At 42.7% G+C, this 15,241-nt stretch overlaps 1 protein-coding gene across 4 annotated transcripts in view; it reads left to right on the forward strand.

Annotated features, from left to right (window-relative positions):
* The first annotated feature begins 11,120 nt into the window (after nucleotides 1-11,120).
* Nucleotides 11,121-15,241, forward strand: part of PIGZ (phosphatidylinositol glycan anchor biosynthesis class Z) — a 93,857-nt gene continuing 89,736 nt past the window's right edge. For all 4 annotated transcript variants that reach the window (XM_073578731.1, XM_073578733.1, XM_073578730.1 and 1 more), the window contains exons 1-2: nucleotides 11,121-11,352; nucleotides 11,467-11,625. The gene's annotated coding sequence lies outside the window, so the exon portion shown is untranslated. The remainder of the gene's footprint in view (nucleotides 11,353-11,466; nucleotides 11,626-15,241) is intronic.

Below are 15,241 nucleotides of genomic sequence, written 5' to 3' on the forward strand. Positions count from 1 at the left end.
TTTTGGTCTTCTTCCCTGCCTAAAGCTCTCCCTACAGAATCAGCAGCAACCTCTCCCTATACTGAGATCGGCAGAAGTAAGATGGCGGTCGGTGTGCACGCCCTTTTATACCCCCTGTGACGCCCACCAAAGCAAGCCAATCACTTGCATGCCCTTCTGAAAGATGGTGGTGACCCGTGCCTATGTCATCACGTTGCCCACAGTGTCCGTGGATCCTGATTGGCTGAAAAAGAGCGCAAAACAAACTTTTGAAACGCGACTTTGGCACGTAAGTCGCCGACCTCGTGGCCGACCTCATCCTAGGGTCGGGTTTCGTTTCATGAAACCCGACTTTGCCAAAAGTCGGCGACTTTTGAATTTTTTCGACCCGTTTCGCTCAACTCTAATCAGCACCCTTCTTAGTCAGATCAGTCAATGGCTTGGCAATACTAGAAAATTTTGCTATAAATTTCCGATAAAAATTAGCAAAACCCAAAAACTTCTGGAGGGCCTTCAATGAAGTGGGCTGAACCCAATCATAAATGGCCTGTACCTTGGCCGGGTCCATTTCAATAGTTGACGGAGACAAAATAAATCCCAAAAATGAAATCCTCTGTACTCCAAAAAGGCATTTCAATCCTTTGACATACAGGGAATTCTCCCTCAAGATCCGGAACACAGTCCGAATATGTTCCACACGAGAATCCCAATCCTTGGAGAAGATCAAAATATCATCCAGATAGATAATCAAAAATTTATCGACAAAGTCTCGGAAAATATCGTTCATGAAGCACTGGAAGACAGAAGGGGCATTAGTGAGCCCAAAAGGCATCACCAGGTACTCAAAATATCCCTCCGGAGTATTAAACGCCATCTTCCATTCATCCCCCTGCTTAATGCGGATAAAATTATACGCCCCCCTGAGGTCAAGCTTGGTAAACCAGCAAGCACCTCTAACTCTAGAAAATAGATCCGAAATCAGGGGTAACGGATACTGATATTTAATAGTAATTTTATTGAGGGCACGATAATCAATACAAGGCCTTAAAGAACCATCCTTTTTGGCCACAAAAAAAAACCCGGCACCTAAGGGTGAAGAGGATGGTCTAATATGACCCTTCTCCAACGCCTCCTTAATATAGGACCGCATAGCCTCGTGTTCGGGTACAGATAAATTGAAGAGCCGACCCTTGGGAAATTTACACCCCGGGCTTAGTTCAATTGCACAGTCATAACTCCTATGAGGAGGCAAGGACGCAGACTCATTCTCACTAAATACATCATAAAAGTCCGCCAAATAGTCAGGAACATCATGCGACTGAGGAGAGGTGGAAAAAACCGGAGCCTCACTAAAGGCACACCGACAACCCCAACTCACCACAGACACAGATTTCCAATCCAAAACTGGATTAGGAATTTGCAACCAGGGAAACCCCAGAATAACGGCATCATGCAGACCATGCAACACCAAAAATCTGCAATTTTCTTGATGGTCTGGGGCGACCCGCATGACCACCTGGGTCCAAAACTGAGGTTTATTTTTAGCCAAAGGAGTAGCATCAATCCCCCTCAAAGGGATAGGCGTCTGCAGAGGTGTCAATGGAAATCCACAACGTTTAGCAAAATCCAAGTCCATTAGGTTTAGCGCTGCTCCCGAATCCACAAAAGCCTTGGCGGAAAATGTGGACAGGGAGCAGATCAGAGTAATTGCCAGAAGAAGCTTAGGTTGAACACCACCAACAGAAAACGTGTGTGCAAAGCGTTTCTCTCGTTTAGGACAAACAGAAATAATATGCGAGGCATCTCCACAGAAAAAACACAGCTTATTACGCCTTCTGAACTCCTGACGTTGCGCCTTAGACAAAACTCTATCACATTGCATAGGTTCAGACGTCTGTTCAACCGGTGGCAACACCTCTCGTGCAATCCTGCGTTCACGCAAACAACGACCAACCTAAATGGCTAATGACATAGAATCGTCCAGACCAGAGGGAACAGGAAATCCCACCATAGTATCTTTTACGGCTTCTGACAAACCCTTCTGAAAGAGAGCAGCCAAGGCATTATCATTCCAGGTAGTAAGGACCGCCCACTTTCGGAACTTTTGACAGTACAACTCTGCAGAATCTCGACCCTGGTTCAATGCCATCAGGGTCTTTTCAGCCTGATCAATAGCATTAGGTTCGTCATACAACAACCCCAAAGCTTGAAAGAATGCGTTCACATTAGTCAGAATAGGATCATCTGGTTTCAAAGAAAACGCCCAATCCTGGGGATCGCCACGCAGCAAAGATATGACAATTTTAACCTGGTGCGCGGAGCTCCCTGACGAGTTAGGCTTCAAGGCAAAAAATAATTTACAATTATTTTTGAAACTCAAAAATTTAGATCGATCCCCCAAAAATACATCAGGTGTAGGGATCTTTGGTTCAACAGCATGCGAATGAGCAAGGTAGGCGGAAATTCCCCGCACTTCCGCAGCGAGCTGCTCCACACGATCAGACAATTGCTTTATCTCCATTGAGAGAAAAAAAAATTCCCCCTACGGCCTCAGAGATATAGAGGAAAGAATATACACACACTTTTTTTTTTTTTAAAGCACAATTCTTTCCTGCTATTGAGTACCCTAGGATCTGCGGTATGGCGGGTGATTCTGTTATGATTGAGTCACCGTAGGAGGCAAAAACAGAAATGCTAAGTCCAGAAAACCAGAGAAGTTGGCAGCTATCAGATTGCAGACCCCTGAACCTATCAACACAACTAGCAGTAGCCGTGGGGGGTTCCTACGATGCCCTAGACCCCTCGATCACAGCCGGAGAATTAAATAGGCCTAAAGAAAGAAAGGGGAAATCTAAACTGCCCCAGAGCAGACCCCAAAGCAATAGGCTGCCCCCAACATATAATGACGGTGAAGCAAGATGAAAACACTAACACAGACAGAAAGATAGACTGAGCAAAGACGGGGCCCCATCTAACTAGATAGAAAAGGACAGGAAGGTTGCTGTCTGCAATCCGTGAAAAACCCTATGAAAATAAGAGCCAACAGACTGACAGTGAAAAAGGCCCTGAAGACGCTAGGCTTCAAAAAGCTATGTCAATACTCAGGAATATTCTGAAGACAGAGCAACAGGCAAACGGAGATTCAGCTCACCCCAGCAGGGAATGGCAGAATCCAGAAAAGCAAGGAAAACAAAAACAAAACACAAATGCAACAGGCAAAGCAAAAATCTTAGCTTTAGAGGAGCAGGAATCAGACTGGTGTCCTAGAAGTCCACAGAGAAATCACCCGCAGGGCAGAAGGGCGTCGGCAGCCTTATATCCAGTCTGTGACTCCACTCAGCCAGTCATCCTCATTAGACTCAGGTGCCTGATAATCAGGCTCATTACCTTCCATTACCAGAATAGGGAGTTCACCAGACCTCAGTGATGAAGGGGAAAATGAACTCACAACAGACGGTGAAGCAAGATGAAAACACTAACACAGACAGAAAGATAGACTGAGCAAAGACGGGGCCCAAGCTAACTAGATAGGAAAGGACAGGAAGGCTGCTGTCTGCAATCCGTGAAAAACCCTATGAAAATAAGAGCCAACAGACTGACAGTGAAAAAGGCCCTGAAGACGCTAGGCTTCAAAAAAGCTATGTCAGTACTCAGGAATATTCTGAAGACAGAGCAGCAGGCAAAAGGAGATTCAGCTCACCCCAGCAGGGAATGGCAGAATCCAGAAAAGCAAGGAAAACAAAAACAAAACACTAATGCTAACAGGCAAAGCAGAAAACTTAGCTTTAGAGGAGCAGGAATCAGACTGGTGTCCTAGAAGTCCACAGAGAAATCACCCGCAGGGCAGAAGGGCGTCGGCAGCCTTATATCCAGTCCATGACTCCACTCAGCCAGTCATCCTCATTAGGCTCAAGTGCCTGATAATCAGGCTCATTACCTTCCTTTACCAGAATAGGGAGTTCACCAGACCTCAGTGACGAAGGGGAAAATGAACTCACAACACAGCGGTGCGTTTGTCATAAACCTGAGGTGCAGGTAGTTGCAGGGGTGAACTCTTGATCTAGGTGTCTCCGCTGTAGGTGGTGCCCTGATGAGGAGTGGTCTAGAGGGTCCAGAGGCCCCTCATTAAGGGGAGGGTACTGTCACGATCCAGGTTGGATCTGACCGATTAAATGCACAAGGTAACCTTTTTTTTTCCTTTGGCTGTGTGCCAAAGGTGGTTTTTCCCCCGGTGGCCATTAGGGTCATTACACTCTGGTTATCTTAGTTTGTGCACTTAATTATGTATCAGGTGTGATAGCTCTATAAGAGAGTATCAGGTGTGTTAATCACTGTTGGTGACATTGAAAGTATTCATTTGCAAACAAGCCTGGGTGAAGGATGGAGCTAAAGGAGAGTCACAGGCAGCTCAGAGAGAGTCCTAGAGTGGATTGGTGGAGTCAGCGATGGTGTCAGCAAGGAGTGCCTGCATGGCTTGGTGGAATGGCAGTTGCGGTGTAGAACTGCACTCACGGTGCTGGACTTGGTTGTTGAGAGCTGGACTCAAGCATGCTGGACTTTTTGGCAGAAAAGCTGGACTCAGATGTCGGACACGGTGGAGGAAAAGATGCACGCAGGTGGTGTGCTCTGTTGCTAGGAGCGTAAGCAACAGAGCAAAGCTAAGTGGTGTTTCCCCTGTTTTGTCACTTTTCCTTATGTGTGTTTAGTGCAGTGGTGGGATTAGTTTCTGCACCGACCAATTCCCTAGTGAGGGTTTAAGTGCAGGGCGATCTAGGGTTAAAAGGTATCCTGAGCGTTGCCCGGTGTGGGACCGGCCTAGGGAACGTTAGGAGTGTAGAGACACTGATACAGGGGAGTGCAGGAGGTCTCCACGTCCCTACTCCCTATCGCAGGGCCACAATTGTTATTGTTACCCAGGTTTTCCCCCTTTTCCCCTATGTCTTATTGTATCAGTTACCGCCCTGCGGGCCGTGCCACATAGGACAAATAAAACGTGCCTCGTCCTGTTGTATCAGTTACCGGCCTGCTGGCCGTGTCACTCAGGGCGAGGCACATGACACTCCTCTTTGCAGATTATCTCTAAATCATTAAGATTTTGAGGCTGTCGTTTGGCAACTCGGAGCTTCAACTCCCTCCATAAGTTTTCTATGGTATTAAAGCTGTCTAGGCCACTCTATGACCTTAATGTGCTTCTTTTTGAGCCACTCATTTGTTGCCTTGGCTGTATGTTTTGGGTCTTTGACTTGTGGCCACAACTCATTTTTAATGTCCTGGCAGAGGGAAGGAGGTTGTCGCTCAGGATTTTAAGGTACATGGCTCCATCCATTCTCCCATTGATGTGGTGAAGTAGTCCTGTGCCCTAAGCCCAAAAGCACCCCCAGAGCATAAGGTTTCCACTTCCATGCTTGATAGTGGGGACGGTGTTCTTTGGGACATAGGCAGCATTTCTCTTCCTCCAAACACGGCGAGTTGAGCTTATGCCAAAGGCCTCAATTTTTGACTCATCTGACCTCAGCACCTTCTTCCAATCACTCACAGAATCATCCAGGTGTTCATTGGCAAACTTCAGATGGGACTGCACATGTGTGTAATATATATCAAGGTACTATGGAATCTGATTGCGTGGGATAAACGAATCTGAGACCAAAGTTGAGACAAACAAACTGTATAAGGCTATGTGCACACGTTGCGGAATTCCCACGGTAACTTCCACGGGAATTCCATTCCGCGGGAAAATCGCATTTTAAATTCCTGCGATTTTACCGCGGAAAAACTAGCGATTTGCAAGCGTAATTAGCTTGCAGAATGCTAGCGTTTTCCAAGCGATCTGGAGCATCACTTGGAGAACTAATTGACAGGTTGATCACATTCGTCAAACATAGTGTTTGATGAGTGTGACCAACTTTTTACTATTGAGGCTGCCTATGCAGCATCAGTAGTAAAAAGATCTAATGTTAAAAATAATTAAAAAAAAAAAAAAAATTGGGTTATATTCACCTTCTGGCATCCCGCGCAGCCTTCCTGGGCCTCAGCGATGCTCCCATTCCCAGTAATGCCTTGCGAGACCTTTGATGATGTCGCGGTCTCGCGATAGAATCATAGAATCATAGAATCATAGAATCGTAGAGTTGGAAGGGACATCCTGGGCCATCTGGTTCAACCCCCTGCTCAAAGCAGGATTCGCTAAATCATCCCAGTCAGATGTCTGTCCAGCCTCTGTTTGAAGACTTCCATTGAAGGAGAACTCACCACTTCTCGTGGCAGCCTGTTCCACTCATTGATCACTCTAACTGTCAAAAAGTTTTTTCTAATATCTAATCTGTGTCTCCTCCCATTCAGTTTCATCCCATTGCTTCTAGTCTTTCCTTGTGCAAATGAGAATAAAGTTGATCCTTCTACAATGTGACAGCCCTTTAGATATTTGTAGACAGCTATTAAGTCTCCTCTCAGTCTTCTCTTTTGCAAACTAAACATTCCCAAATCCTGCAACCTTTCCTCATAAGACAGGGTTTGCAGACCGGTCACCATTCTGGTCGCTCTTTTCTGAACTTGCTCCAGTTTGTTGATGTCTTTTTTAAAATGTGGTGCCCAAAACTGGACACAATATTCCAGATGAGGTCTGACCAAAGAGGAGTAGAGGGAAATAATGACTTCACGTGATCTAGACTGTATGCTTCTGTTAATACATCCTAGAATTGCATTTGCCTTTTTTGCTGCTGCATCACACTGTTGACTCATATTCAGTCTGTGATCTATTAGTATACCCAAGTCTTTTTCACATGTGCTGTCACTTAGCCCTATTCCTCCCATTCTATATATACTTTTTTCATTTTTATTGCCCAGATGTAGTACTTTGCATTTCTCCCTGTTAAAAACCATTCTGTTAGTTGCTGCCCACTTCTCCAGTTTATTTAAATCTTTTTGAATCATCTCTCTCTCCTCTCTAGTATTAGCTATCCCTCCTAGCTTTGTGTCATCAGCAAATTTAATCAGTTTACCCTCAATTCCTTCATCTAAATCGTTGATAAAGATGTTGAACAATACAGGGCCCAGGACAGAGCCCTGTGGTACCCCACTTGAGACATTCTTCCAAGTGGATGTGCAGCCATTTACGACCACTCTTTGGGTCCGATCACTAAGCCAGTTATGAATCCACCTAACAGTTGCCTTGTCCATTCCATACTTAGTCATTTTTTCAATAAGGATTGTATGAGAGACTTTGTCAAATGCTTTGCTGAAGTCAAGATATACTATATCTACAGCATTTCCTTGATCCACCCAATCAGTGATACCGTCATAGAAGGAAATTAAGTTAGTCTGACATGACTTATCAGTTACAAACCCATGCTGACTCTGTTTAATCACTTCATTCTTATCCAGGTATTGACATACATGTTGTTTAATTTGTTCAAAGATCTTTCCTGGTATAGAAGTCAGACTCACCGGCCTATAGTTGCCTGGGTCCACCTTCTTCCCCTTTTTGAAGATAGGAACAACATTTGCTCTTCTCCAGTCTTCTGGCACTTCTCCTGTTCTCCAAGAATTTTCAAAGATTATGGAGAGGGGTTCAAAAATTTCTTCTGCTATCTCCTTCAGTACTCTGGGGTGTAATTCATCTGGACCTGGAGACTTGAATTCATTTAGGTTAGCTAAGTGTTTCCTCACTATCTTTCTGTTTATAGATATCCTGGATTCTTCTATTCCCTTAATAGGACAGTGAATAACAGTTGATGTTGCATTTCCTTTCTGAGAGAAAACAGATGCAAAATAGGAATTTAAAAGTTCAGCCTTCTCAACATCCTGTCTTACCATTTCATCATTTTCATCCTGTAAAAATACTATAGCATCTTTGACTTTTCTTTTACTTTTGACATATCCCCAAAATCCTTTATTATTGCTTTTGACATCTCTTGCAAGCCTCAGTTCATTTTCAGCTTTAGATAATCTGATTTGTGCCCTGCAGGTTCTGCAGACAGCATTATATTCTTCTTTAGATATGCCTCCCTCTTTCCATTTTATAAACATTTTTTTCTTCCTTTTTAGCATGTGCTTAAGTTCTGTGTTCATCCATCCTGGTTTCCTTAAATGCTTCCTATTCTTCCCTCTTTTCGGAATTGTTAACAACTGTGCATTGAGAATTTCATTTTTCAAGATTTCCCATCCTTCCTGGACATTTTTGTCTTTAAGGATATCCAGCCATTGGATCCCTCCAATTCTCTTTCTGAATCCCTTAAAATCTGCCTTTCTGAAATCTAACCTTGACGTCTGAGTCTTCACAGGTCTTCCACCTCTAGTTATCCAAAATTCTAAAATAGCATGGTCGCTACCTCCTAGGGTCCCAGCCACTTTTACCTCCTCAACCATTTCCTCCCTGTTTATAAGGATTAGATCCAAGGTAGCAGTTCCCCTTGTTTTCTCCCTTACCTTTTGGAAGATAAAGTTGTCAGCAAGAGAGGATAAGAATTTCCTTGACCTGTTAGTTTTGCCTGAGAGAGATTCCCAACAAATGTCTGGATAGTTGAAATCTCCCATGACAACCATGTCATATTTTTTGGAGAACTTGGCCATCTGATGCATAAAGAGTTCATCTATATCTTCGGCTTGCACAGGCGGCCTGTAGTAAATGCCTACAATGGTGTCCTTTCCATTGTTCTGTCCTTGTATTCTTACCCAAACAGTTTCCACAGAACTCCCAGTCTCTGAAGCTTCAATCTCTGTGCAGATATACGCGTTTCGAACATACAATGCGACACCCCCTCCTGGTTTATCAAGTCTATTTCTTGCAAATAAGTTGTATCCTTCTAGTCTTGTATTCCAATCATGTGTATTGTCCCACCAAGTTTCAGTGATTCCAATGACATCATATTTCTTTTCCTGTGTTAGTAGTTCCAATTCTCCTTGTTTGTTGCCCATGCTTTGTGCATTAGTATAGAAACATTTTAGTTTGTGATTGGTTTCTCTTTCTCCAATATTTTTATTAATTAGATTCTTTCGTCTTTGTTCTTCCTTTCCACTTCTAATAGCAGAGTTCTCAATAGCATTTGTCAGGTGTATGGCTTTTTCTGGTCTTTTGCTTCCCTTCCCATGTTGTTCTATTTTAAAGCTCTGTACTGTAGCGATATCGCAAAGAATGGGGACCGCTGCAGTATCGCGAGACCGCGACGTCATCAAAGGTCTCGCAAGGCATTACTGGGAACGGGAGCGTCGCTGAGGCCCGGGAAGGCTGCGCGGGACGCCGGTAGGTGAATATAACCCGATTTTTTTTACTTTTTATTCTATTTTTTCCAGGGATATGGTACCCACAGCCTGGAGGAGAGTCTCCTCTCCTCCACCCCCTGGGTACCATCCGCAAATGTTCTGCTTACTTTTCGCATGGTGGGCACAGCCACATGCGGAAAGTAAGCAGAACAATGCATTTCTATGTGGGCGGAATCCCCGCGATTCCGCAAAATTAATGAGCATGCTGCGGATTTTTCCACGATGCGATTCCGCCACGGGAAAATCCGCAGAATTAGCACAGCATTGCAGAATCCCATAGGAATGCATGGGATGCTGGTTTTTTTGCGTTTTCGTGGCAAAAACGCGCGTTAAAAACCGCCGCGAAAAAAACGCGACATGTGAACGCAGCCTGAACAAAGCAAAAGTAAACATAAACTAACAGAGGAATTACTGAAATTACGGCGAAGTGCAAAATAGCACAAAACGGAAATGGTCAGCGGAGGGTGACCGCTAATGCAAGCAAGTTCAGAAATGATATGCAGTAAGAATGCGACCTGCACTTACACTTGGCAGTCCAGAAATAAGCAAACAGTGAAGCCGACACCTTTCATGGAAGTCCAGTAATATGATGATGGTGAACCACAAAGAGAAGGTTTTTCAGTTTACTTCCTTTAGGGCTGAAAAAGTCCTGCTAAAGTCCAGCACCGCAGCCGCACAGACACAGTCCAGGAGTTAATGTTCAGATCATAATAATATCAAAAAATCTTACGGACTACAGCAGTTCCAGAGATGTGTAACTCCAGTCTTTAGAAGTCTGGTCAGTAGGTAAGCACAGTCAGGATCAGGAAGCAGCACAGAGGACGGAAGGCAGCTGGAAATGATGAGGCACAGCACAGAGTAAACGAGCAGCAGTAGGAACTCCAGAAGCAAGTCATGAGGAAGCTCAGAAGACACCAGTAACAAAATACTCAGGCAATGAGTCTTTTCTAACCCGTCCGGACTTAAATAACTGGACTGACAGGAAGTTCAAGGACTGGGCGAAGTACCAGACTCTATGGAACATCCGGAAACCTTACAATTTGCTTCTTGAGCAGGGGGACCTTGCGGGCACTGCTGGATTTTAAACCTTTAAGGGGTAATGTGTTACCAATGGTTTTCTTGGTTACTGTGGTCCCAGCTGCCTTGAGATCATTAACAAGTTCTCTCTGTGTAGTTTTAGGCTTATCTCTCACCTTCCTCATCATCAAGGATACCCCACGAGGTGAGATTTTGCATGGTGCCCCAGATCGATGTCGATTGACAGTCATTTGGTATTTCTTCTATTTTTTTTACTATTGCACCAACAGTTGTCTCCTCCCTCACCATTTTACTTATGGTTTTCTAGCCCATTCCATCTTTGTGCAGGTCTATGATCTTGTCCCTGACATCCTTATAAAGCTCTTTGGTCTTGCCCATGTTGTAGAGGTTAGAGTCTGAGTCTGTGGACAGGAGTCTTTTATAAAGGTGACTATGTAAGACAGCTGTCTTTAATGCAAATAACGAGTTGACTAGGAGCGTCTAACTGGTCTGTATTAGCCAGAATTCTTAATGATTGGTAGAGGATCAAATACTTATTTCTCACTGCAAATAAATATCTAGAATTTATGCAGTGTGATTTTCTGGATTTTATTTTTGATATTCTATCTCTCAATGTTAAAATTAACCTACCCTTAAAATTATAGACTGTTCATGTCTTTGTCAGTGGGCAAACTTACAAAATCAGCAAGGGATCAAATACTTATTTCCCCCACTGTATACATATACTGTATATACCAATTTATGCACAAGTAACTGTTCTACTAATGCACCTCCTTACGTTTCATGCAAGAAATCACACTTATTTTTTGTGTTGGCTATTCCCTCTGGCTACTTCACTGCGTAACATTTAGCAGTCAGCAGAGGGAGCTTCTCCATTCTGGCTACAAGAAGGTTCCGCTTTTCTATTCAATCCTGTGACAAAACGCTGCCTCCTGGCCTTTCATATAGTATCGCGTAAATAATCCATTTATCACCGATGTGTTTTTGATTGCGTCAGTAAGGAACAGGGACAATCTGCGCCTCCGCTGCTCTGCTGGATTGCGTTTGCTGCTGATGCAGACTAGAATGGGGATAAACGTGAGTGGATTGTCATCCTCTAAGGCTCTGCCTGGTCTTCAGCATCACAATGTAGATGTAGTTTTTATATTACTATTCTGCACTCATTCATAGGACCATCCCTTTTCTCCACAGCCTTGTTGTTGGTAGTCCTGTTGCATGGAAGTCATGAATGGAAATGTAGAATAATGAAATGCACTTAATTCAAGGACAAAGCTTAAAGGCAGAGCACCGACGGTATGACTGAAATGGAGATAATGGTGTGTTCCCACGTCCATTAACACACTGAAGGAGGTAGGCAAATAGATTCTGAAGGAGGCACGTAACATCTATTTCTATATACAGTTGTACACATATGAACAAATCATGTATGTTTAGGGATAGATTTATGTGAATGATGATATCAGTAAATGTGTTTGATGTACATCACACACCATCGCATCAAATGCGTAGGAAGACCCAGCATAAATGTGGTTAAAACCTTCCATCTGTATCTCCTGTGGGATTTTCAGCAACCTCTAGTGGTCAAAATTAAGTATAATCTGATTTAATCTTGTTATCCTCTAACACTCCCACTAAGGCTATTTTTATTGCCTGGTACAGCGAAGATAGGTAGATATATGGGTAGAATATAGTGAAATTCTTGTAAAAATAGTTGTCACTGTAGTAACAATTATGTTATAATCCTATAAGAAGCTGCGACTTTGAGACCTGATTTATAGAAGAACATATGGCTGCTAAGATGATTAGGCTCGATAATTAACTCAAGAGAAAATTCTTTGGGGAGGTTTTACACACATTATTTTTGGGGGGGATTGCAATTTTTGAAGCATTTAGACCCAAAAACAGATACAAAAGGAATGGGAACTAAAAATAAAAAATATATACTCCTTTTGGCTTAAAAATCTACATGTAAAACTGCTGTGATGTTTTTATAAAACATGCTGGGTGTGTAGCCATCCTGAAGTTATATTTTTCCACAATAACCATTTTGATGATTACAACCGAGGTCCCATGTACCTAATTTCTTTCTAAGCTTGGAGCGGACTAGCAATTCCATCATCTCATTTGAAGGCATTGGGGAACGATAGAAATAACTGAGCTGTTTTCTTAAAGAGATGATCCACTACAATGTATAATGCGTTATTGATTTAAACCTCCTTTTAAATAACTGTTTTTGTAATTACCTTATGTTGCCATATTTACCTGTGAGCGCCGCTATCACAGTCCCAATTACGTGACCCCCGGCTGCAGCCGCTGCTGACATCCGCTGATGTCAGCTTGCTTGCGGCCAATGAAAGCAGAGGAGAGCGGGAAAGCGCGCGCTGGGTACTGGGTTGTGACGTGCAGTGAAACACCACCCACAGCCCAGTCAATCAGGAGGAGTGCGTGCCAATGGCTAAATGCCTTGGTGATACAAGGGAGTCCAGAAGTTGTCATGACAACTTAGCAGTGGCTGCAGACGGGGTTCAGGACTGAGCAAGCAATGATAGCTCCGCTCACAGGCAAATATGGCAACATTAAAAATATGCACCCCAGGGTCCCCTATTTTTATTATTTACCAAATTATTATTTACCATGGCATTCCATGATTAAGCCCTCTTAGGGTGAAACGCGTAGGAAATTGCTCCTCTCCATATGCCTCTTTATGTTGCTTTTACCTGATGGTATGAAGATTTTATATTCTTAGTAAAGCAATTATTATTTTATCTCCTGGAGACGCTGGAAAAATCCTTCTTTATGTCGTTGCAAAATGCGTACAGCACATGGATGGCATCCATATGCTGTCCTTGTTTAACATTGCAAAGGGTAGGAGAAGCTTTGTAATTAATTTATTTATCCACATGTGAAAAATACTGATTACATACTAGCCAACACCGATGACGCTCGGATCCAAATCACTGATGACACTTGTATCTTTTTTTGAGTGCATGAAAAATATTCACATCAGAATGAGGCCTATTTGTGACCTAGTCCACTGTTTGTATTTAGATACAGTCGCATACTTATAGGTGTCTATACCACTCAATACATAAAACAAGTGTGCCTTCCACATTTTAAATGCACATACCCTATATGTTATAAAGCAAAATCACACCCTAAACTCCAAATCATAAAATAATTAAATTAAATAAAGGTACAGAGAATAAATTGCTACTGACAGGTGGCAGAGGTGACAGATGCATTTTAAAGCTTGTTGGTAGAGATGACCAAATTGATTCAGTGCAATCTGAATTTTTGGGAACTCACTGAACCTTACGAATTTAAACAATTTGGCTTGCTCGAATTGCCAAAAATGCCCGCTGCCATTTTATACAAGTGCAGAAGATTGCATCAGACAAGGACTCATAGAAGCGCATACCAGCTCGAAACTAGTGTGACACTTCACACTTTCCTGCCTGTGTTTTTATGTGATATCAAAATAAAGGACATTTATAGGATGGTGAGTGCCATCCGACATTTCATTTCTGGGTTTTAAAAAAATAAGCGTTTCATGCTTATTAATCTGTCTGTACATACGACGCCAATACTGCAGCTTGTTGCCACTTCTGTTTTTTAAATGTGTACATTTCTTGTGTATATTTTTTGGGAAAGGAGGAATTGTAGTTTAAAAGAGTGTCAAAAGCAGTACAATTGAAAATGTATGGTAAAAGAAAAAGTAGCAATGGCAATGGATGGGGTAATGTCAAAGACAAAAAACCCTTACCAGAGCATCTAGAAATTATAATGTGGCTGCCAAAAAAAAGCACTACTGTCACCAGCAATCTGGGTTGTAGAACTTCCTAAGACAAGTGGTATTGCCTGATGCAAGTCACATTGGTCTCCTTTGCCTTCAGCAAGCATATTAGTGGGAATGATTGCGGAGGACATTATGGAATGCATGGCATATCACTCATCTCAGTCACATGGGGATGATGTTACCTCTGATAGTGACATCGTAGTTTTGAGTCAGTCTTCTCACAGTCCTTCTCTATTACTGAAAAAAATAATTTTTACATTGAGGACTTTAAGTCCCGTCATTGCCACATGTATCTTTTCTGTCCTTTAGTCCTGTCAGTTATAACACTTGAGGGGCTAAGGAAGATATTTCACAAATGGAACTTCTTCCAGTTGATATATTATATATATTTTTATACCTTTGTACTTGTATGAGTTGAGGTGGAGGAGATGGAGGATATGATTCAAATGCTTAGCTGTGTTGATGACTCAGTCAGCCGTGGTGGTAAGATAGGGGCACTGACAATGTCAGCTGAGATGGTCACACTGAGCTAAATGCCAGCTGACTTAAAGATTATGATGATTATGGGAACAGGATAATAAGAATTTGATTATGATCAGGAGGATATTGGTGGCATAAGTAATAAAAAAAAAGCAGTGCAATCTCTGGCAAAAATATATTCTTGAGGAAGATCTGATATTTCAGTGGTCAGCTTGGAAGAAAGTAATACCCCAACTGCTGTTGGTGGAGGTGGCTCAACAGCGTTTGAAATCTGTGGCAGCAAGCCCTATGTGAAGCCATCATGGGTGTTGGAATTCCTTTCTAAAAATCTTTAGCTGTATGCAGAATCTGCAACAGGAAAAAAAGTGTTGGCAGCGAATTATTCAGGATTCTCTCCAAGCATTTGACAACAGAGCTTCTTTATTCAGGAACAATATATGATAAGCTTAATAGATCAGGAATAAATCATTTGTGTGTCTCTATCTGTGCAGCATCTGCAGCAGGCTGCTTCACTCATACACAGAGACACAGGAAAAACAGGAAATACAGTCAAATGCTATCCCTGTGTGAGCCTCTGGGAGTTTTTTTTGTTTTGTTCTAACTTTATAAACAGCATACAAATCTAGCAACTAAACACTCATAGACAGGAATGAAGTTGTTGCACCAAACATATTCCAACAATAAGCCATT

This window comes from Dendrobates tinctorius, unplaced genomic scaffold (genome assembly GCF_039654945.1).
Source record: "Dendrobates tinctorius isolate UK_male_01 unplaced genomic scaffold, ASM3965494v1 ptg000060l, whole genome shotgun sequence".
Taxonomy (NCBI): Eukaryota; Metazoa; Chordata; class Amphibia; order Anura; family Dendrobatidae; genus Dendrobates; species Dendrobates tinctorius.